At 43.6% G+C, this 23252-nt stretch overlaps 2 pseudogenes; both read right to left on the minus strand.

Moving 5' to 3' along the window:
- Positions 1 to 10019, minus strand: part of LOC125137393 (zinc finger and BTB domain-containing protein 22-like) — an 18300-nt pseudogene extending 8281 nt beyond the window's left edge.
- Positions 10020 to 14419: 4400 nt separating this feature from the next.
- LOC125137394 (zinc finger and BTB domain-containing protein 22-like) lies at positions 14420 to 16935 on the minus strand (annotated as a pseudogene).
- Between the last annotated feature and the right edge of the window lie 6317 nt (positions 16936 to 23252).

The following is a 23252-nucleotide window of genomic DNA, read 5'->3' on the forward strand; positions in this document are numbered from 1 at the left end:
TGGGGTGGGGGAAGCGTCAACATCACCTCCTGCTTCTCACCACTTCCGGGGTTCAGGGTGAGAAGTGCCTGAGGGGCAGTTCTTTGCCCTTAGCAGAGGATCTATTGGCTCCTGGGAGCGTGAATGGGTGGACCTGCCCCGCCCTACAGATTTGGGCCCCACCCAGAACTCCCCTGGCTTCAGCCTGAGGAAGTGACAGAGGGTAAAAGGGGTCTAGGAAGCCAGTGAGCAGGCCCTGCAAATGAGAAACTTGGCGCCCAAGGAACCAGGACCTGGTGTGGCCCTGGGGGAGCAGGCAGGTGCAGGAAGCAGAACAGGTGAAGGCGGCCTTGTGGAGGCGGAATTGACTGGCCAGGAGCTGCTGTGGCAAGATCCTTAAGGCAGAAGTTAGGATGTGGGCTTTATCTATCACTGCAAAGGACATCCAGTGAAGCATTTTTAACCCCTTGATGCAGTCTGTCATGTTACATAATATTTGAATTTGAAAGGGTGACAGGCAAGCGATGAGGTCCTGTCGTATAGCACACGTAACTATAGTCAATCGCTTGTGATGGAACATGATGGAGGATAATATGAGAAAATGAAACACATGTACATATATATATATGACTGGGTCACTTTGCGGTACAGCAGAAGTTGACAGAACATTGTAAATCAACTATAATTTAAAAATTAAAAACAAAACAAAAGGATGACTGCCTCCAGTTCAGGAGATAGTCATTTGGTGCCTTTAAGAGGTCCAAGGAGTTGTGCCTCATTGGCAGGAATATACAGGTGTGAGTGAGAGAATCCTTAGCAGGTAGGTTACAGCTGTGGTTCCTAAACCTTCTGAATTGCTGGTGGCAGCAGCTTCCCTTCTTCTTGTTTGTTCTTGTACTGTGGGGTGAGTGTGTGGTTTTAATTTGTATATATTCCATGGTACAAAATGGGAGTCCCTATCAGAGTTTGGATGTACAAAACTCCTTAAGACAGAAGCCCAATCCCTGTGACCCTGAATCCTGAAGATCTGGCCCTGCTGGGCAGGCTTCAGCTGAATTGAGCAGGATGGAGCCAGCCCACCTGCTGAGTCATTATCTTGCAGTGAATTCTTCCTCTGGACCCATTGCTTTTAAGAATTACCATTGTCTTCCCTACAAGATGACTTCAGAAGTTATCTTGCTTTTGTCCTTACCCCTCCTCTGTAAGAACTGAAAGTGTTCTACATGTATCAGTGATTTAATTACTGAGGAATGGAATATTTTTTATGTGTGTTGCTCTCTGAGATGCTTTATGGTCTTGAGGTCTGGCTGCTTCCCCTTGTTTTAGCACGTTGCTCTTCCTCTCCTTCCCCTTTGTGCATACACGGAAAGACCTGCAATGACACCCACAAACCTTTAACATGTAGTGTGAAACATGTATGTGTGGGGACACAGAGACGTGTCTGTGCTCATATAGGTATGCATACTTGCTATATCTAAGAATGCCTATTTCTGTATCCCACAGAAATGAGATTTAGAGGGAACAAGACTAAACATCCCACTTTGTTTTGTGGATTTGTAAAGCTTAAAAAACAAAAACAAAAAACCCTAAAACATACGGACTTACTTTGCCACCTGGAAAATAAAAGGGAAAAAGCCGAGTTTTTTTCTGATATGGTTATTTTCAGAATAGTTAAAATGTTCTGCTTAAATATAATAATAAAAGAAGGAAATTTATTGTATGCAGGTATTTTTCTCTTTAAAAAAAATTAGTAAATAGTACTTTCCAAAGGTGCTTGAAATGAGATGAGAGAGACTTGGGAGGGAATGGATGCAAACTTGTTGAATGGAGTGGGAGTTGTACATACAGAGAAATACAAAGTGTTCTGGTTAAGTAAGCTGAAGTGGGGATCTCTATGCTGCCTCCAAGAGGAGATGTTAACAGAACACACAGTGAGGACAAACAACAAGCATTGCAGTTTGGAGCAGTGAAAGATTTATTCCAGGGCTAAGCAAGGAGAATGAGTTTCTGGTACTCAAAACCCCAGAACTCCTCAATGGTTTGGGGGAGAAGTTCTTTACAGGCAAAAGATGGGGTGAGGGCTCTAGGGTGGATGACTTTCTTCCCATCGGTTGGTAACAAGCTTGAGAGAAGTCTTTTGCTCATCTTGAGGTTACCATCCTCTACATGGGTGGGGACCTTAGTTCCTGCTGAAGAGCTGGAAAACACTCAGTTATGTACAGTCCTTGAGCAGGAACCAGAACCCAGTATTTCTCAAGGCTGCACTATTGTTTCTTGACTGCAAGGAGTCAAGAAACAAGAGTTTTGGCATTCCCTCTCTTCCCTGATTAGCAAAACCCATTGAGCAGAAGCTTTTCTTCACTTTTTCATTTGCGGGTCACAAACATATTTTTTATTCCATTATAAAATATGTGGCTTCAATAAGGAGTTTATATCTCCTATTGCACCCTAGTGCTTAAGAACACATTTTGGAAGGCACACAGCTTTGTATTCCAACTGTATGTACTTAGCTGTGGGATTGTAGATTTCTCTCATTTTCTTCACTCCTGTTTCCTCATCTAGAAATGGGCAGAATGATACCTAATTTCATAAAGTTCTTGGGAAAGCACTTTGCAGAGACATAACCTCTTCTTTCCTCCCTCCTTCTCTACCTTTTTAACAGGTGTACTTCTTTGTTGTTGTTGCCTTTTTTATTTTTTAGAGCCCACCCCACTGCCTAGGAGAGTTCCCAGGCCAGGGGTTGAATCTGAGCTGTAGTTGCCAGCCTACACCGCAGCCACAGCAAGCCGGATCAGAGCTACCTCTATGGCCTACACCAGAGCTCAAGGCCATGCTGGATCATTAAGCCAGTGAGTGAGACCAGGGATCAAACACACATCCTCAGATACTACTTGAGGTTGTTACCTCTGAGCCATGGCAGGAATTCCCTAAAGGTATACTTTCAAAACAAAATTAAACATAAAGAATAAACAAAGAATGAGGCTCAGACACTCTAGGAACACAACTCCACAAATGTCAATATGAATAACGGTCATTCACAATATCATTACATAGAAATACTTAACAGAAAACACTATTTTTAAAAAATCAGATTGCGACTTTAGAACTTTTTTTATTTTTCAAAGCGAATCTTATTAAAACGTTTGTTCCAAATGCTGAAGAATTGGAATTATTTTTGCTTTGGTTTACTTGAAGTATTTGAAATTTTCATGACATGGCTCAGTTTGTACAAGTTCTATTTAGCAGAGCATAACAGAGTTGTGAAACAAAACTCTTTGTAGAGTGCACTGGAAAGAAGAAAATGGTGTGCAAACTGACATACTAACACAAACTCACAGGAAACGTTACATTGAAAGTAGAAAAAAATGAGAAATGTCTGTAGATCAAAATAATCTTTGCTCTTACTTGATACTGAGTTGAAAGCTTTGAAGAATATTATATGGCTGCTTGCATAGCAAGTGCCACAAAATAGATGATATATGGTATTGTGAGAACTTGCAAAAAAAAAAAAAAACAGTGTCATAATCATCTTAAAAGTGTCAAGTCAGGAGATGCTGCAGTTAGTTCTTGTGGATTCTTAGTGTACAATAAGATGACATCATTCTGGAGGACATTGATAGGACGTTTCTGCAGAGCAGTTGACAGGGGCCAGAGCCTCCAATTCTCAACCCCACTGTCTCTTGCCAAGACTCCTCAGGATACAATTATATTATTTTATAGTAGGATGAGAATTGATATAGTAAAGAATCCATGGAGTTCCTGTTGTGGCCCAGCTGAAATGAATCCCACTAGGAACCATGAGGTTGTGGGTTCAATCCCTGGCATTACTCACTTGTGTGTGGTTAAGGATCCGGTGTTGCCATGAGCTGCGGTGTAGGCCACAGACGCAGCTTGGATCTGGCATTGCTGTGGCTCTGGCATAGGCTGGCAGCAACAGCTCCATTAGACCCCTAGCCTGGGAACCTCCATAAGCTGTGGGTGTGGCCCTACACACAAAAAAAGAATCCATGGCTAGAATCCAGTGTTCTCTCCAGGATCACTCTGGCCTCATGGAAGCCCAGGATGGAAGATGGGATATTGATCTGGAGTTTGGGGAGTGAAGGCATGTGGTGAAGGGAGAACAAAGGGTAGAAATAGAGGACAGAATTCAGGCTATGATGTGTGAAAACAAGGATCTAGTTATTGACAGAACCAGAATTCTTAATTTCTTTCTTTGGCCTCAGGCTCTGACATTGCTCTGCTCACCCTCTATGTATTTAAAAGTTTGCTATTTTGTTCATCATGCATTATTTTGATTTTCATTTGTTTTCCAAAAATAGCATTAAGGAGTTCCCATGTGGCATGGGGGTCAAGGTGCAACATTGTCTCTGTAATGGTGATGGTTCAACCACTGGCCGTGGAGTTTCCCCAAGCCACAGGTGTAGCCTCCCCTCAAAGAAAAAGGCATTGAAAGTGTTGTGACTTATCTTGGTTACTGACATTTTGGGCATAGTCTTTAATGTTGTGCCCACATATTCTAGTACTGACTCAGGGAAGAAGAGTGAAGATGGTGATGGCAATGCAGGTGCCTCATACCCCTGAGAGAAAAGTTATATTCCTTCCCCTTCTTTTTGAAGTGAATACTGGAAGCCTTCCAGTATTGAAGTGGAAGCCTGGAGTCCTTCCTTGTCCTTCTCCTGGACTTAGTTACACCCTAAGCACAATCACCCATAAGCTTAAGATTAGGCACCCTGAGCATAATTGCCTGTGGGTTAAAGATGATTAGCATATGATTTTTTTCAGGAACTTTCCTAGTCTGTTCTAATCTCTGCTCAACATGCCCTTTTCACAAGTACTGTTATTCTAGGCAATAACCCAGAAGACCACCGTCATGATCAGGCTGAGATCAGCTGACTGCCTCTTTGATGACTAGGATTCCCCCAAAGAAAGAAGACTGCGTGTCTGTCCCAATCCTGATTCCTATCTGAAAACCTCTTTTTCTCCTTTTTACTATAAAACACTTTGCAGTTCTTTCCAAGGGGGTGGGAGAAGGCACAGTCTTTAAGGCATTAGCCTGCTGTGGCCCTCCTTTGCCTGGCAAAGCAATAAAGCTATTTCTCCTTTACCCAAAACTCTGTCTCTGCATTTCAATATGGCATCAAAGGAACCAAAGCCTTCACTGGTTTCAGAGTTTGGAAAGGCCTGAGCCCAGAAAGAACCAATCACACTTATACCTTTTCCTTGGTCCACTTCACTCTGCCTGCTCCATGGCCTCAAACTGGGGTGACACCATTACTTCTGATGCCCTTCACCATCTTTTCTTTTTCTGTTTTGGTCATGTTAGGGCCACATCTGTGGGCCACAGCCACAGCAATGCTAGATCTGAGCTGTGTCTGTGACCTACACCACAGCTCATGGCAATGCCAGATCCTTAACCCACTGAGATAGGTCAGGGATGGAACCCACATCCTCATAGATGCTAGTCATATTCCTTACTGCTGAGCTATGATGGGAACTCCTGCCCTTCACCATCTTGATTAACTCTATAACATTTCCTTTCCTTTGTGTCCTAAACATGTTAGAAATTGCAAAGAACTTTCATTAGAAAAATAATAAAACCATCACCAAGTCAAAGAGGAGGTAAAGTTCAAAGGACTCATAATTTGATACTCTTGGTCTCACCCTTGACCTTGCCAGTGAATCAGATGGGGCTTCACTGTCATGGACTTGTTCAGGAATGCCACTTTTAGCATACATGCCACTCCTTGTTGAGTTTTTATACTTTTTGAGAATATCTTTGCCTTTCCCCTGGCAATCTTGAATCAAGTAAATGATCTGCAGTGGCAGAGTGTACAGCAAAGATTATGTGTCTTAAATGCCCCAATGAGGAGGAGCAATGGAAATAAAGAGGAGTACCCAGCTGTGTTCTAGTCAGAACCTTTCTTATGCAAATAAGGACAACTAGGCGCTCTAGTTACACTGGGTGTTTTATTGAAAAAGTGCTAAAGTTGTTTGAGTAGAAATCGATAACCATGTAATTACCTGACAATTGTATGGCTGGTTTTTAACTTTTTCTGTGACTGTGAGAATCTGTACTTGTAAAAGTGTAGGCTTGTGTTCCATAAGATGCATCTGAACTGTTTATTCTGAACAGTTTATTCTGAACTCAATAAAATATTGGGCGGTTTTGGTGTAAATTATATAAAAAACTACATACCTGTTTTCAACAAATATAATTGTTAAGCTCATGTCTCTACTGAAATGCTCTTGTGGAAAGGAATTATAATTCATCCAGAAAAATCATTTAGTGTCCTTGGAATATCCAATTTAAATAATGAAATAGCACATTTCATACAATAGCTTTCGTTTGCATGTAAATTGAACTACAGTACTTTTTACAACCACCTTGCATCCAAAAGACATTGTGAATAAGCTGTGAAAAGGAGACAAAGGTTCAGGATTTCAGAACTTCTCTTTCAACTTCCTTCTGTATTAATCCCAACCCTTTCTTTTGGCAAAATAGAGGTTAAGTGTTTATCTTCTCCCACTCTAGAATATTTACAAAGTAAAATATCTAGTCAGGATGATCCTGGAAAGATGATACCGGAATCCAGGTTCTTGTTCAAGTCAGTCAAAGAATGATCTCCATGAACACACAGGCAGCAAGCCAGCAAGCAAAGTCTTTATTAAAGGAAAGCAGATATCGCCCATAGTTGCTGGGAGGGGGGAGAAGAGCCCCCCTTCTTTGTTGTCCTATAGGGATTTTTATCTCTTAAACGTGGGGAGGGGCACCAATGTGGGGTCTAGAAAGATGTGGTTTTCTCTCATTGGCCTTGTTCAATTACCTATATCAGTCCTTGCCCAATAGGGCTTTTGGGCTTGGAAATGTCCCCAAAGTTTTGTGCTTTTCTTTGTCCTTTTCTTTCCTTAGATTAAGTCCCCATTCCTCTCATTCCTTTTTTTTTTTTGTCTTTTTGTCTTTTCCAGAGCTACACCAGTAGCATATGGAGGTTCCCAGGCTAGGGGTCTAAAGAGAGCTGTAGCTGCAGGCCTATGTCATAGCTCCAGCAATGCCAGATCTGTGACCTACACCATAGCTCAGGGCAATGCTGGATCCTTAACCCACTGAGCAAGGCCAGAGATTGAACCTGTGTCCTCATGGTTCCTAGTTGGATTTGTTACCCACTGAGATACAATGGAACTCCCCCTCTCATTCCTTTCTTATCAGTTGAGGAGTGGGCTAGAGATTCATGTTTTCTATAGTAAACAAAGTCTATGGGGAATGGGCATTTCTTACAATGAAACAAGGCCTGTGGAGACATTACTCCCTGGAGCCCGTAAGCCATATATGTTAATCAGTGGCCATATCAAAGAATGCATTGAAGCTCATGCTCACTGACTCCCTGAGTTACTATTCTGCCTCAAGTTTGTGAATGTATAACTTTCAGATCTGGAACTAACATACAGTAAAATAATCAAAGCTTTTGGGCACTGAGCTAACACTTTTTGCATAAATACAGATTAAGGGCATATTGAGCAACCTGGGAACAACTAATTATCAGTACAAGTCCTTCTGGGATAATCATATCCTCAAATTCCCCCTGTTTTTGTATTTCCTTGTCTCACCACCACAAGTGGAATAACATCAAAGTGAGGTCTCGCAGAATGGTGAGAACTCCTATATTTGAAAACTGCCCAAATTCTAAATGTCAATTTTAAGTTGTCCATCCTAAGAAGCTCTTTATACAAATGAAACAAAGGCATAGAACAGAAACTCAAAGGAAATCAAACTTTCCTTTCTTAGGACTACACGTTGGGAAATAGACTCAGAAATGAACATTTCTGTTGTATAAAAAGAACTACAATTAGTAGTTCTCTCTCTCTCTCTCTCTCTTTTCTTTTGTTCTACCCAGTTATGTCAAGAGTTTTGTTGTAGAACTCCCAGAAATCACCTCAGAGGACAGTCAGGGAAGATGGAGAACAGCTTTATTATGCCAGTGGGTCCCCAGGGAATTGCTTCCCAATCATAGACCCCAGACAAAAGGGGGGAGGATACATTTATAGTGCTTGCTTATGAGCCTAACATGCTACATTAATGTCTAGTTACATGCAGGGTACAGGAAGGTGTATAGCTCTAAAGAATGCCTTATATTGTCACTTTAATGATTAACCTCAAGCACAATCTGGCTATTACTGAATTTCCTTAGAACAATTGGGGTCCAGAGTTTTCCAAGTCCTAATGACTTTGTTCTTCTCAGAGCCCGCACATGAGTCACCTTAAGTTCACCAAGATGGATGGTGGCAGCAAGATGGCTTCACTCTTGCCAAGCTCCTTATTCCCTTTAGCACACCCCTATAGTTTCTGCCCACTTTGGAGCTTTAAGTCCTTCTGCCAGCAGGCAGTTGATGTTCTGTGCCAGTCATTTTAAATGTAGATGTGTTTTTTGTTGTGTTTGTGGGGGAAGGGGAGCATGACCTCTTACTCCTCTGCCATCTTACTCCCCAATGAGTATTGTAGATGTTCTTGTATGACTTTTTATTTTATTTCACTTCATTTTATTTTTGTCTTTTTGTCTTTTCTAGGGCCGCAGCTGAGGCTTATGGAGGTTCCAGGGTAGGGAGTCTAATTGGAGCTGTAGCCACCGGCCTATGCCAGAGCCACAGCAATGCAGGATCTCAGCCATGTCTGTGACCTACACCACACCTCATGGCAACACCAGATCCTTAACCCACTGAGCGAGGCCAGGGATCGAACCTGCAACCTCATGGTTCCTAGTCAGAATCTTTAACCACTGAGTTATGATGAGAACTCTTTTTTTGAGTTTAATTGGGTGTTATTGAAAGTAACAAATATTTTCATAAACATTAAAGCCTCTTATATCAAATCAGTAGCAATGAATAGCTTCTTTTGTAGTCTCTCTATATAAATAAGCAATGAAGCAAGTATGTTTACCCTATACTGCAAAGCCAAATAGTCAATGCAATTGATTTCAGATTTCAGATTAAAAACACCATCAGGAGTTCCCATCGTGGCTCAGCCAATAGCAATCTGGCTAGTAACCATGAAGACTTGCTGGTTCTATCCCTGGCCTCGCTAGGAAAGGGCCCTAGACACCATCCAGTCTACTACCTCCTTTTGTGGGGAATGGGGAAGAGGGCCAAGCAAAGTCAAGGAACTTGCCTCAAGGTTACCCAGTGAGCTAGTGACAGTGCTGAGACAAAGCCAGGTCTCTTGACTCTACTTCTTGATGGGAAAGACTTTTGGGTTACATGGCCGTCACTAAGAAGGGGTCTGTGCACTCAGAACCCCACCCCCACCCTGGCACCATTAGCCAGTAATCCAGGAAGAGTTCCTGGATTACTTGGAGCAAGCCCCCCTGGGGGTATCCCTGTGGTCAGGGTGGACAAGAGACATAGCCATATAAGGGGCAGAAAGGCAGATGTGAAAAGGGACAGGAAGATTATGCATTGCTTTACATATTAAAAAAATTTTACTTTTGGAAATTCCCATTGTGGCTCAATGGTAAGAAATCTGACTAGTATCCATGAGCATGTATCCGGACTTGGCTCAATGGGTTAAGGATGCATGGTTACCGTGAGCTCTGGTGGATGTTACAGACAAGGCTTGGATCCCAAGTTGCTGTGGCTGTGGTGTACATTGGCTGCTGCAGCTCTGATTCAAGCCCTAGCCTGGGAACCTCCATATGCCTCAGGTGCAGCTCCAAAAAGAACAAAATCGTAGAGTTTGGGGAGACTGAGCCTTGAGATCTCTCTTTCATCTGCTTTCCACCCCTCTGTCCTAAAAGAAGTTGAAAGAAATGCTGGGTTTTCAAATGACATAGAATGTAGATGTCTTTAAGAATTCTTCTCATAAATACATATCAGAAAGACACAACGAGGATACCACCTAAGGAATTTTCACAAATTAAACCAGCCCATCCCACCCATACAGCCCAGCACCAAGGTTAAGAACTAGAACACAACCAGCACCCCCTTGTGTCCGCTTCCAGGTGCTGTTCCTTCCCCAGCCTCCCAAGGGTAAGCTCTTTGGCGATGTCCATCGTGTCGATTAGCTTTGCCTGCTTTTCTGTTTTAAATATAGTAAAGCCTACTTCTAACTCTTCAGGAATAGGTTAAAACAAAGAACCAAATCTGACTATGATCCATGAGGATGCAGATCCTGGCCTTTCTCAGTGGGTCGGGGATGCAGCATGGCCATGTGCTGTGCTGTAGGCTGACAGCTGTAGCTCCAATTGGACCCCAAGGCTGGGAACGTCCAGATGCCTCAGATGGGACCCTAAAAAAAAAGCAAGGAAAAATAAAGACCATGTTGCCTTAATGGTAATATATATCACATCATGAGTATACAAAGAAATAAAATATAGCTATGTTTTATATATTATAGTAAATGTATATCCCCCTACACAAAATATGTGTATGATGGACTTAAGCCTAATTTGAGTTTTCTTCACTTTGGAAACTTAGTTCTACTTGCAGAGTGTGTAATAATTCTTTTTGTGGATATTTAGTGAAAGCAGCTTCTGTCTATCCTGTTTGGAATCTAAAATATCTTTGCAGCATACATTCCTTTGTTTGTTCTCAGTTACGTATCCACATACTTATGTGTTCACTTACCTAGTGATTTCAGGCTAACTTTATTACTGTGTAGCTGTAATGTATTTAAAGTATATTATTCAAAGATAATAGCAAGAGAATATTCGTTGTTTTTTAGGTGACTTTCACAGAAAACATAATCACTTCTTCAATACATTTCACTCTGGATACTTTTTTTTTTTGTCTTTTTGTCTTTTTGCCTTTTGAGGGCCGCTCCCATGGCATTTGGAGGTTCCAAGCTAGAGGTCTAATTGGAGCTGTAGCCACTGGTCTATGCCAGAGCCACAGCTATGCAGGTTCCCAGCGGCATCTGCAAACTACACCACAGCTCAGGGCAAAGCCGGATCCTTAACCCACTGAGCAAGACCATGGATCAAATCCACAACCTCATGGTTCCTAGTTGGATTCGTTAACCACTGAGCCATGATGGGAACTCCAGGATACTTTTTTTTTTTTTTTAATAGTGGTGTTGGGTACCGAATGCCACAATTTTCTCCACACTACCAATAATATCGAAATGTGAGATGAATTCTAACATGCCTGATCTTAACAAAATTATAAGCAACTATCACCAGAGCCATTCAAAATCTTGTTAGTGTATCTACAGTTCTGCAGAATAGTGCCAATTTATAATTAAAATCCTTGAGAGTTTGAAATTGACCGCTCAGTCTCCCCTGTAAATTCCAGGGTACCATATGTGTGATTTTCTTCTAAGTTCTCAGCTCAAACCATGGCTCCTAGGCAGGTTTTATCTTACTCAGGAGACACATGGTAGAATATCTCTCCACTCGCTCCTGCTCTGGCTTAGCCATTCCTTTGGCCTCAAGATACCCCTTTACATTGATTAGTAATACTTTGCAGGAGGAGTGGAGACCATCCGAATGAGGACAAGCAAAGCCTATTTATTCAGAGCTTGCTGAAGCGAGGGAGTTGGCCACCATCACCTGTGTTTGACAGCGGACCAAAGGTGGGTGTGGTTGTGGTTGTGAAAACTCTGTGTGTGTGGCGGGGGGAGAAACTGCAGGTATAATGTAATGGCGGGTCATTGGTCTGGGAAAGTTGGTGGTGGGTTGCCTGGAAGTGAGGCTTCCTGTGTGACTGGTTTGGCAAACAAGCATGGCTTTCTCTGGACGGCCTTGAACTAGAATCAAGGGAAGGAGAGGCAAATATTAGGGCGGCTGACACTTATTGACCAAAACTTCACCATGTGAGACCAATTGTTGCAGAGGTTGTCGCTGGCTTCCCAGACTAGTTGTGGCAGAGCTGGGTGATCAGAATTCTATTTTAATATATGGCCTGGCCACGGTCCATTTGTAAATTGAGTTTCCCAGCTCCAGACCTTTTCATCTTCAATTCGCCCCAGCCATGCCTAACTGCTGTCTACCAACTCCCTCCCATCCACTCTTGCTTCTCTTTATAGCTTCATACTGCTCTAATGCCTTTTAGCTATTGCCCTGCTCCTAGGATTAACATGAAGTTCTTAGTGTAACAAAACTGTGCAGGATAAAGCACTTCTGTCTTTCCAAACCTGTCTAATTCACTGTGGCTATCGGTGAGTTTGTCACATTTGTTGTTTTCTCCTACACTGCAGAGTTACTTTCTCTGCTCAGGAGCTAGGATTTTTTTCTTTCCTTCCCTCCACCAAGTTTTTTTTTTTTTTAATTCCTACTCAATTAGGACTTTGAGCATATGTCACTGTGTGTGTGTGTGTGCCTGTGTGTGTATGTCCTAGCAGCATATGAAATCTCTCATTACCCTGGTCCAAGTAACTTTGAGAGGTTAGTTTGAAGCTCATTGGGTTTCACATTTTGGTTTTTATCGAAGTCTTGTTAGAGCCTTCAACTTCACATTTATTCCCCACTTCTTCTCTAGCAGCAATGTTTTTACATATACAAAAATGTATATCTATAGACATGTCATAATACATCTTCTTTAAACTCATGTTGAGTGCTTTTATTACTCTGCCTCACCACAGTTGCCTCCCTACTACTATGTTGTATTTATTCATAGATATGAAGGTAATCATTTTGCATGACTTAGTGTATTTCATTGTATGGGCATCTTAATTTGTTCAATTTGAATCTATTGATGGATATTTATTTAGTTAGTTTTATGCTGTTTTGAACAGTGGCACGCTGAATATGTATGCTTCCATCTGAACACTTGTACACTTACTTTCTTACAAAACATTTCTAGAAGTCAAATCACTAGGACATGCATATTTTTAACTTTTGGAGATAAAATTCATATTGCCAATAATTTACCCATGTAAGGTGTACATTTCAATGGCTTTGACTAGATTCATGTAGTTGTGCAGCCACCGTCATAAGCCATTTCAGAAAATTTCCTCACTCCATAAGAAAAAGAGCTATACCCATGAACCTCAGGTCTCCCTAACTCTTTAGTTCTACACAACTATGAATCTACTTTCTGTCTCTATGGTTTTGCCCATCTGCACATTTCTTATGAATAGATTTACAATAATATTCCTTTTGAGATTGGTTTTTCACTTAGCTTAATCTTTTCTAGACCCATCCACATATTAGGATGAATAGTTCAATCATCATTTAAAAAAATAAGATTTAACATAATAACCTTGTATTCCTACAACTTACTCCCTCATTATCTTCACTGCCCCCCTCCCCAGTGAGAATCAAGTTGGGGGACCCCAAGGTGGGGGAGGAGGGGTTAGGATAGAAATAAGGGGCACATCCTCTGAGGAACAGGGTATGTTCCAGGACAAGGGTGGAGTTCAAAGTCCTGGTCCCCACAACAACACAAATGAAAACTTCAGGTAAGACTACAAACACCTGACCCTTGACCCAGTGACTCCAGGATGCTCAACTAGCCCCCCCTCCCTCCCCACCCCCACCATGTGTGCCCTATTCTATTGGGGGCTGGGGCTTCAGTGTACCCACCTGAGGGGAAGGAAGGGCTGGGTTTGGGGATACTTTGGGGAGGAGGGGCTGCGGGGTGGAATGGGGTTGATCCATGGTGCAACACAGTCCCCCTCCAGAATATGTAGAAGCCTATTGAGATAGGAAGGCAGAAGGTGTGTTGGGACATCACTGAAGAGCCACAGCGCCCCTGGCTCCCTGCCCCTCTTCCCTCTTCTTGGAAGGCTACCCCTGCCAGAGTCCCACTTCAGGCGGACCAGGGCTTCCTGAAGGATGAGCGGCATCGGCAAAAGAATGGACACAGACCTGATGCTTCTGCAGAACTGCTCGCTTATTGTTTGAATCAACCAAGCTTATATACAATTTTTTTATTTCCTATGGCATACGTCATGCATCATACATCTGGTGATATTTTTTAAGTTTCCACTCCGTCAAATGTTACCTTATGACCTGGTACATGACTAGGTACATTTGTGAACACAAACAATGCTCTTTTTGGTACTTTCCACTTGACTTTTTAGAATTAAATGTACTCATGTTAATGATCTAATTTTGTAGGTAGCAAAAGCATGAACTTATTAGCTTTACAATTAAAAGTATTATTATGTGCCTAAAACCTAAGGCCAAACTATATTCTATTAGTAAAGGTTAATCATATATATCAAAGGTTATTTTGATTCTCAAAGAACTAGAAACCACAGCACTGACACTCCTTGAGGTTGGGCCAACAGGCCTGGCATAGCAATATACAATTGACCGAAAGTAGGTAAATTCCTGACCTGTATACAATTATGTGGTGCAAACCGCACAAGTTTTCCTATAACTAAGGCCCAATATCTATCCTATTCAGCAACTAGTCCCCAGCAAAAAAAGAGCTGCCTTCTGGAGCATGGAGAGACCTGTGCCTCAAGCCTCTCTTTTGTCTCCAGGGTTTTCCACAGGTTAAACAGTAACAGTCTAAATATGAAAGCATTCTATTAGGGTCTCTATAGAAAAAAGGGAGGAAACTCAGAAGTGGATGATGATCATAGAACAAGGGGGTAGTAGGAATTTGTGTGTAAACACTAAGCCCCGACGTGTAGCCTCCCAGGCGTCGTTTTTCAGGGAACTTTATTTGACAGCAATTTCCCAGCTCTCACAGTTTTTATTAACAGCATAAGCAGGCAGAGAAGAAGAAGTAGGACCGTGGCTTTCCCAGACATGCTGTGCAGTCTGGGGTCCTCAGTCTCCTGGACTTTGTCAGCAGGCAGACCTTCACCGACGGCTCCCAGCATACCTCCAGTAACCTGCCTCTTCACTTCTCTCCTCTGACCCCATGAAGCCCATCTCCACCTTGTGGACAGATGGAGGCGACCAGACCCGAAGGCTGGAGGCGGGCATGGCCCCACTCCCCTCCTTGCTGCTGCCCCAGACAGGGGACTCTCTCTTGGGCTGCAAGGCTGGCCCAAAGGGCTGCCCCCAGGTCCCAGCCTTCCCCCAAACTGGGTCCCGGCCCCGGCCCTGCCCCTGCCTCACAGTGTCCCAGGTGGCACATGAAGCTGCCTTGCCACATGAACTTCTTGGCACAGATGCCACACTTGTAGGGATTGAGGCCTGTGTGAGTCTTCCTGTGCTCTATCAGGTGATGCTTCCTCTTGAACTTCTCCTTACACATGGAGCAGTCAAAAGGCTGCAGGTTGAGGTGCCTGCTCACTTGCTGATCATGCATCCTCTTGTGGGAGAGGACTTCCTGCAGTGGCACAGAAAGATCTTCTATCCATCCCTACTATGTGTCCCTCCAGGGGTCCCACCAGTGCCACCTGGCCTGCCCAGGGCTCCTGACGGCGCACCCCCCCATCATCACCGCCCCGTGTTCAGATTGGTTCCCTGGCGGCTGGCCTGAAGCCTGTGAGGAGGAGGAGGAGGAAGTGAATGAAGAGGATGGGAAGACTAGGATCTGGTTGCCCTGCATGTCCAGTGGAACCAGGGGCCTAGGGGGGTGGATGGGAGTGTCAGAAGAAGGGGTTGCCTCCCCGAATCCTCAAGCTCTGCCCCAGGACCCCCATCCTCATAAGGGCCAAAGTCATTGGAGGACTCCCAGAAATTGACCTGCTTCTCGCCCTTGTCTGGCGGCTCAGACAGGGTCCGGGCCAACACTAGTACTAAGCGTGCCTCAGGTTCTCCCCCTGGTGGATCCTGGGAGCCACCCCCCAGCTCTTCACTTTCATCATCCTCACAGGTCAACACCAAGTCTTCTCCTCACTCTCTTCCAGGTCTGGGTCTTGGGGAGCCAGGGGTGCTGGTGTGGGGCAGGTTCCACCCCGCTTCATGTACACCCAGGGTTTCTGTGGCACGATGCTGGGGGGTGCACAGGCGGGCCACCGGAGCCCAGCCCCAGGGACCATCGCCCCCATCCCCCATCCCCGCTATCATCACACCGCTCATCTGCCTCCAGCATCAGCTTCCCAGAGGTAGCCCCTCCACTGCCAAACACAGAGGCTGGGAACACGTAGCCGCCACCTCCGACGCTCCCCACTCCTCACTGCAGAAGCGCAAAAGCCTCTTGGGAGGAAGAGGAGCAATCAGTCGACTCCCAGGGGCTGAAGTAGTTGCTGCTGCTGGGGGACTGATTCTTGCTGGCCTGGCTGGAGGCATGGGAGCGCACAGAGCCCATAGCAGCAGGGGTACTCTTCCCCCACTCCCAGGGAGACCCCAGCAGCATGGACAGTGACTGACGTGGCTGCAGCAGTGGTGATGGTGGTGGTGGTGGCTGAGGCCCAACCCTCTCAGAGGAGTTCAGTGCACTTGTCCACGATGTGCCACATCTGGAGCACAGACCCCACTGTGAGGAAGTGGACAATGGCAGCAGTGGCCATGCAGAGACGGCCAGTGTAAGCTGAAGCCAGGACAGTCTTGAAGTAAGATATGCCCTTGAGTAAGAGCTGGTCATGGAAATTAGGGGAAGACGCAGCCAGGACGAGAAGATGAGCACTGAATTCCGTTCCCCGCACTCAGATGGACACATCACAGAGCTGTCCCTGCAGCCGCTGCTGATTGAGGCACTCCAGGAGGGCACTGGTCACCTCAGGGAAGGGCACATGTACCACCACAGCTGCAGGCAGAGACAGGGGTGGGTGGGGGGTGGTGATAGAGGCGGAGGATGCGTGGCCCCACCCAGAGACAGAGGCAAAGGCTCCAAGGCGTGGAGGGGAAGGGTACCTCCCCAGCCACAGAACTAGGGAAGGAGAACGACCGGGGGTGGACTTGGGCTACCGGTCCCCCTACCGCCCCCCCCCCCGCCCCTCACTGGGAGGGCATAGATGAAGCCCGGGTCCCTCCCACCACCATCTTGGGCCGACTCCCCAGGATGAGTTTTTAAATTGCTGAATAAAAGTCCATTGTAGAGAAAAATTACATTTTGCTTATCCAGGCCACTATTTCTTTCCACTATTTGGTCATTAAGAATAATTCTGCTCTGTGTATTCATGCACAAGTTTCTGTTTGAACGTATGTTATCAGTTGTCTTGGGTTTATACCCAAGAGCCAAATTTCAGGATTATATGGGTATTCCATGTTTAACTTATTGAGGAACCACCAACCTAGTTTTCACAGTGTTTGCAGCAATTTACATTCCTAAGCGCAATATATAAGGGTTCCAATTTCTGTCTGTCTTCAGCAGGGCCTGTTATGAGAGCCATCTGGAGTCAATGTGAAGTGGTATCTCACTGTGATTTTGATTTACATTTCCTTAATGACTAATGATGTTGAGCATCTTTTCATGTACTCTGTCCATTTGTGTGTCTTCGTTGGGGAAATGTCTATCCAAATCCTTTCGCCATTTTTCTCACCAATTGACTTACTTGTCTTTTTATTGTTGAGTTGTAAAAATTCTTTATATATTTTGAATGCATAGTCCTCCTCAGATATATGATTTGCAAATTGGTTTCTTCCATTCTCTTGGTGGTCCTTTCACTTTCTTGATATAGTTCTTTGATCACAAAACTTCTTTAGCTTTGTTAAAGTCTGCTTTTTCTATTTTTTCTTTGGTCACTTATGTTTAGATGTCATGTTAAAACAACATTGACCAAAAAACAAAACAAAAACAAAAACAAAATCAACATTGACAAATGCAAGGTCACAACTATTTATATTAATATTTCCTTCTAAGAATTTTATAGTTTTGTCACTTATATTTATGTCTATGGTCCATTTTGAGTGAAGTTTTGTATATGTGGGAGGAAGGGGTCCAGCTTATTTTGCATGTGGATGAACTCACTAGTTGTTCTAGCACCATTTGTTGACATCACTATTCTTCCTCCCATTGAATTGCCTTGGCTGTACTGTCAAAAATCTGTTGACCACAAAGGTACAGTCATTTACATTTATTTCTGGACTCTCAGTTCTATATCATTGATCTATTTACTAATCCTTGAACCAGTCCTATGACAATCGTAGTGATTATTGCCATCTCATAGCACGTTTTTACATCGGGATGCATGAGTTGTGAGTGCCCCAGTTTTATAGTTCTTTGAGATTGTTTTGGCTATTTGGGTTCCTTTGAATTTCCACATGAATTTTAATACCAGCCCTTCAGTTTCTGCAGTGAGCCAGCTGTAATTTGAATAGCATTTTGTTCAATCTGTAGGTCAATATGTGAAGCATTTCCATCTTGATATATAAGTTTTCCAATACACAAACATGGACCTTGAACAATATGGGTTTGAACGAGGCGAGTCTACTTAGATGGATTTTTTTCACTAAATAAGTACCATAGTACTAGATAATCCATTATTGATCAAATCTGTGGATGTGGAGCCCCAGATACAGAGGGCTGACTGTATAAAGTTATATGCAGATTTTTAACACTGTGAAAGGTCAGTGTCCCAAATGCCACATAATTTCATAGTCAAGCATATTCTCGGAGTTCCTGTCATGGCTCAGTCATAAACCAACCTGACTAGCATCCATGAGGATGCAGGTTTGATCCCTGGCATCACTCAGTGGGTTAAGGATCTGGCATTGCCGTGGCTGTGGTGTAGGCTGGTGGCTACAGATCCGACTGGATCCCTAGTCTGGGAACCTCCATATGCAGTGGGTGCAACCCTAAAAAGGCCAAAAAAAAAAAAAAAGAGACAGAGAGAGACAATGGTATTCTGATCTAACTTGTTTTGATAATACTTTATAATTTTCAGAATTTTTAAAATTACTTCATGAATTTTATTACATTTATAGGTGTACAACACTCATCACAACCAAATTTCACAGCATTTCTATCCCAAAACCTCAGTGCCTCCCCCCACCCCCCAACCTGTCTCAGTTGGAAACCATAAATTTTTTTTGGTCTTTTTTTTTGTTGTTATTGTTGTTATTGTTGTTGTTGCTATTTCTTGGGCCGCTCCCGCGGCATATGGAGGTTCCCAGGCTAGGGGTTGAATTGGAGCTGTAGTCACCGGCCTACGCCAGAGCCACAGCAACGCGGGATCCGAGCCGTGTCTGCAACCTACACCACAGCTCACGGCAACGCCGGATCGTTAACCCACTGACCAAGGGCAGGAACCGAACCCTCAACCTCATGGTTCCTAGTCGGATTCGTTAACCACTGCGCCACGACGGGAACTCCGGAAGCCATAAATTTTTTAAAGTCTGTGAGTCAGTATCTGTTCTGCAAAGATGTTCATGTGTCCTTTTTTTAGATTCCACATGTAAGTGATAGTGTTTGATGTTGCTGTCTCACTGTCTGACTGACTTCACTTAGCATGATAATTTCTAGGCCCATCCCTGTTGCTACAAATGTCAGTATTTCTTTCCTTTCAATGGCTGAGTAATTTTCCATTGTTATATGTACCACTTCTTCTTGATCCACCCCTCTGTTGATGGACATTTAGGTTGTTTCCATGTCGTGGCTATTGAAAATAGTGCTGCAGTGAACATTGGAATACGTGTGTCTTTTCGTGTCTTACAGTGTGTAGGGCTCCATTTACTCCACACCCTCTCCAGCACTTACTGTTTGTAGACATTTTGATGATGGCCATTCTGGCTGGTGTAAGGTGGTACCTCACAGTGGTTTTGATTTGCATTTCTCTTGTAATGAGTGATGTTGAACATGTTTTCATGTGTTTTTTTTTGGCCATCTGTATGTCCTCTTTGGAGAATTGTCTGTTTAGGTCTTCTGCCCATTTTTGGATGGGGGTGTTTGTTTTTTTTGGTATTGAGCAGTAGGAGGTGTTTATAAATGTTGGAGCTCAATCCCTTGTCAGTTGATTCATTTGCAAAATTTTCTCCCATTCTGTGGGTTGTCTTTTCATTTTGTTTAGGGTTTCCTTTGCTGTGCAGAAACTTTTCAGTTTAGTTAAATCACATTTGTTTATTTTTGTTTTTATTGTCATGACTCTAAGAGGTGGATCTGAGAGGATGTTGCTGTGGTGTATTTTTTGGAGTGTTTGGCCTATGTTTTCCTCTAAGAGTTTTAAAGCGTGTGGTCTTATATCTAGGTCTTTCATCCATTTGGAGTTTATTTTTGTGTATGGTGTTAGGAAGTGATGTAATTTCATGCTTTTCCATGTGGCTGTCCAGTTTTCCCAGCACCACGTATGGCAGGGATGGTGCACAGATGGCCCTCTTGGGGCTCTTTGGGTATGAAATTTGCTCCACTAGAGTGGGAGCCACTGGCAGGAGCAGCAGAGCTTGTTCCATTCCCCCACCTCCTGCTGTGACTCCTCCTGCTCTGAGTTCTCTGTAGCTCTAAGGATGCTGCTGCTCCCCATCTGTTGCTAGGCAGCCACTCCTTCTCTCCAGCATCCCCAAACAATGGTGCCTAGTCTCTAATCCTGTGGGGGTCGCCTCAGCTTCCACCCTCAAATGGTCCCCTATGCTCTAATTCCTTCAGGCTGTTTCTGCGCAGCCAACCCTCATCTCTCTTTGTGTCTAAACTCTAAGGCCAGCGTTGTAATTCCCGACATTTGCACTGGCATCTGGTTGCCACTATAGCACGCATGGTTTGTGGATTGTTTCCATTTTAACTGCTTCACACCAATTGCTGTGTTCTCCTCCAGTACTCTAAAGTTCCTCCTCTGTCCAGGCCGTCCTCCTCACTGGTGCTGGAGCCTCCCAGAGCGCAGGAGCTTTTCCTCTTTCCAACTCCCTCCTAGGGGTGACTGTCCTGTCTCCCTTCTCTCCCCTCTCTCTTTTTCTTCTTTCTTTTGTCCTTTATGGTTTCATGAAGGGTTTCTTGCCCTATCCTAATCCTGAGATCTTTTGTCAAGTGTTTGGCAACTGTTCTGTGTGAAGCATTCCACATGTAGATATATTCTCAATGTATTTCCAGGAATCAGTGAGCCACATGTCCTACTCATCCTCCATCCTCCTCCAGACTCCCCCTTTTTTTTTTCTTTTAGTATCTTGAGTATATTTTGCCACTCCCTTCTGGCCTGTAGCTTTTCTGTAGAGAAATAAGCTAAAAGCCTTATGGGGGTTCCCTTGTAACTAATGCTTTGCTTTTCTCTTGCTGCCTTTAGAAGTCTTTGTTTATCTTTCACTTTTGCTGTTTTAAAAAAGTGTATGGCTTTGGTGTAGGTCTGTTTGGGTTTGTCTTGTTGGGGACCCTCTGTGCCCCATGTACTGGCATATCTCTTTCCTTCTTTAGATTTGGGAAGATTTTAGGCTTCAAGTACATTTTCAACACCCTTTTGACTCTCCTCAATTTCTGGGAACATTGCCATGCAGAGATCAACATGTTTTGTATTATCCCATATGTCGCTTATGTTGTTTTCTTTTCTTCTTCTTTCTTCTTCTTTTTTTAAATTTTTTTCCTGTTCATTTGGCTGTCTGTCTGCTGTCATGCTTGGGTGATTTCCATTATTTGAGTTCCAGGTCACACTGTTCATTCTGCTATTCATTGCCTTTAACTCTGCTTTTATCATGGCAAAGGAGTTTTCTAATTTTTCTTGGCTCCTCCTTACAGTTTCTAGGTCCTTTTTGCAATAATCCACATTTCTGTTGATAGCCTGTCTTAATTGCTTTGGTACGTTCATTATCTCCTTTTGAAGGCAGTGTCTATTAGACAGTTTCATTGTTTGCTCCTTCAGGGGAGGTCTCCTGTTCTTTTAATTGGGATCGCTGCTTCTCCTTCTTCATTTCATTTCTATTGCTCTTACTCCAGATATGTGGAGATTTTCTTGTCCTTAAGGAAGGCTGATTTCTTCTTGCAGTGTTCAGTAGATGTACGGGGAGAATTGGTCTACACATGGATTTTTTATTATATATTTTTGGAAGAAGGTAATATCCACCTCTCACTCCTCTGCCATCTTGTACTGATTTCCCTTCCTTTCCCCTTTTGGTCTCATCTCCTTCGATTTGATATCTATCTTTTGCTTTAATTTGGATTCCTTTTTCTTTTACTTTTTTTTTTGGTATATAACTATGACAGAATTTTGCTTTGTGGTTATCATGAAGTTGCAATATGGTAGTCTATATACAGATATGATTATTTTTAAATTATAAATACCAGCTTTGATATCATATTTGTGTAAGTTTCCCTACCTTTATTGTCTGTTTGCCTTCTTGCCACAGAGAGCATTTTCTAATTGTCTCCTTCACAAATTTTCTGTTTCTACCTGTGGCCATTTCCACGTAGGGGATTGCTTTTAGCATTTCCACTTAGAGGAGTTCTTTTAGTTCTAAAGCTAGGTTTATTTGTTGATTTTTTTAAAATTTGGTTTCTCCGTAAAGAATTTGATTTCCCCATCAAATCAGGATGAGGCCTTTTGGGGTAGCTTACGCTTGGTGGTAGGATTTCCCCTCCTTTCATCATTTAAAATATATTGTGCCCCTCCTTTCTGATATGCAAAATGTCTGCTGAAAGTTCATGATACCCTTATAGTGATTCCCTTGTATATTGTCTTGATTCTGCTGTCTGTGTTTTGGTGGGGGAGGCTGGTCTGGAGCCTTGTGCAGGCTTCCTGGTTTTAGAGGCTCTTGGTGCCCACTGGTGGAGGAAGCAGGTCTTGGCTCTATGTTGTGCAGGCCTTTTCAAGGGACATGTCTAGAGGTGTCTCTGGGCTCACAAAGTTTTAGATAGCCTGACTGCTGATGGATAGGGTTGTATTCCCACATTGTTGGTTGTCTGGCATGAGGCTTCTCAGCATTGTAGTTTACAGGCTGTTGGGTGGGGCCAGGTCTTGTTGCCAAGGACCCAACTTGTCTGCCTCCAGCCAAAGTTCACATAGGTCCCTGTGATATCTGCTACCAGTCTTTATGACCCCAAAGAGAGCCCTGCTACCCCCTGTCTGCCCAAGAGTCCTGATGACACCAGCATATAGGACTGTCCAAGTCTCTCATCATGTCACTGGTTTTGCACTTTTTCCTAGTGCCTGTGAGATCTTCTGTGCATCTTCCCAGATTGTAATCTCTGATCCTTCCAGTGTTCTGGAGCACCAGCCTTTTAAGTCCCACTGGCCTACAAAGCCAAATGCTGTGGAGGCTCTACCTCCTAATGCTAGACCACTAGTCTGGAGAGTGTGGCATGTGGCTAAGAGCTCTCACTCCTTTTGGATAACTTCTGCAATATAATTAATCTACAGTTTGTAATTTTCCCACCTGGGTGGTATGGCAGTTGACTGTACTACAAGTGAGCCCCCCTCCCCCCCCCCCCCGTTGTCTCTAGGGTTCCTCTGTGTGTCATTCAATGTAGAACACACTTTCTCTTCTCAGTAGACTCCAGTCTTTTGTATAGAGGATTGCTGAGGATTGGCACTATTGAAATTTCTGTTTCTTTGGTATTTTAGGGCCACACATACAGCACAGGGA

The sequence above is a fragment of the Phacochoerus africanus genome, chromosome 10, assembly GCF_016906955.1.
Source record: "Phacochoerus africanus isolate WHEZ1 chromosome 10, ROS_Pafr_v1, whole genome shotgun sequence".
Taxonomy (NCBI): domain Eukaryota; kingdom Metazoa; phylum Chordata; class Mammalia; order Artiodactyla; family Suidae; genus Phacochoerus; species Phacochoerus africanus.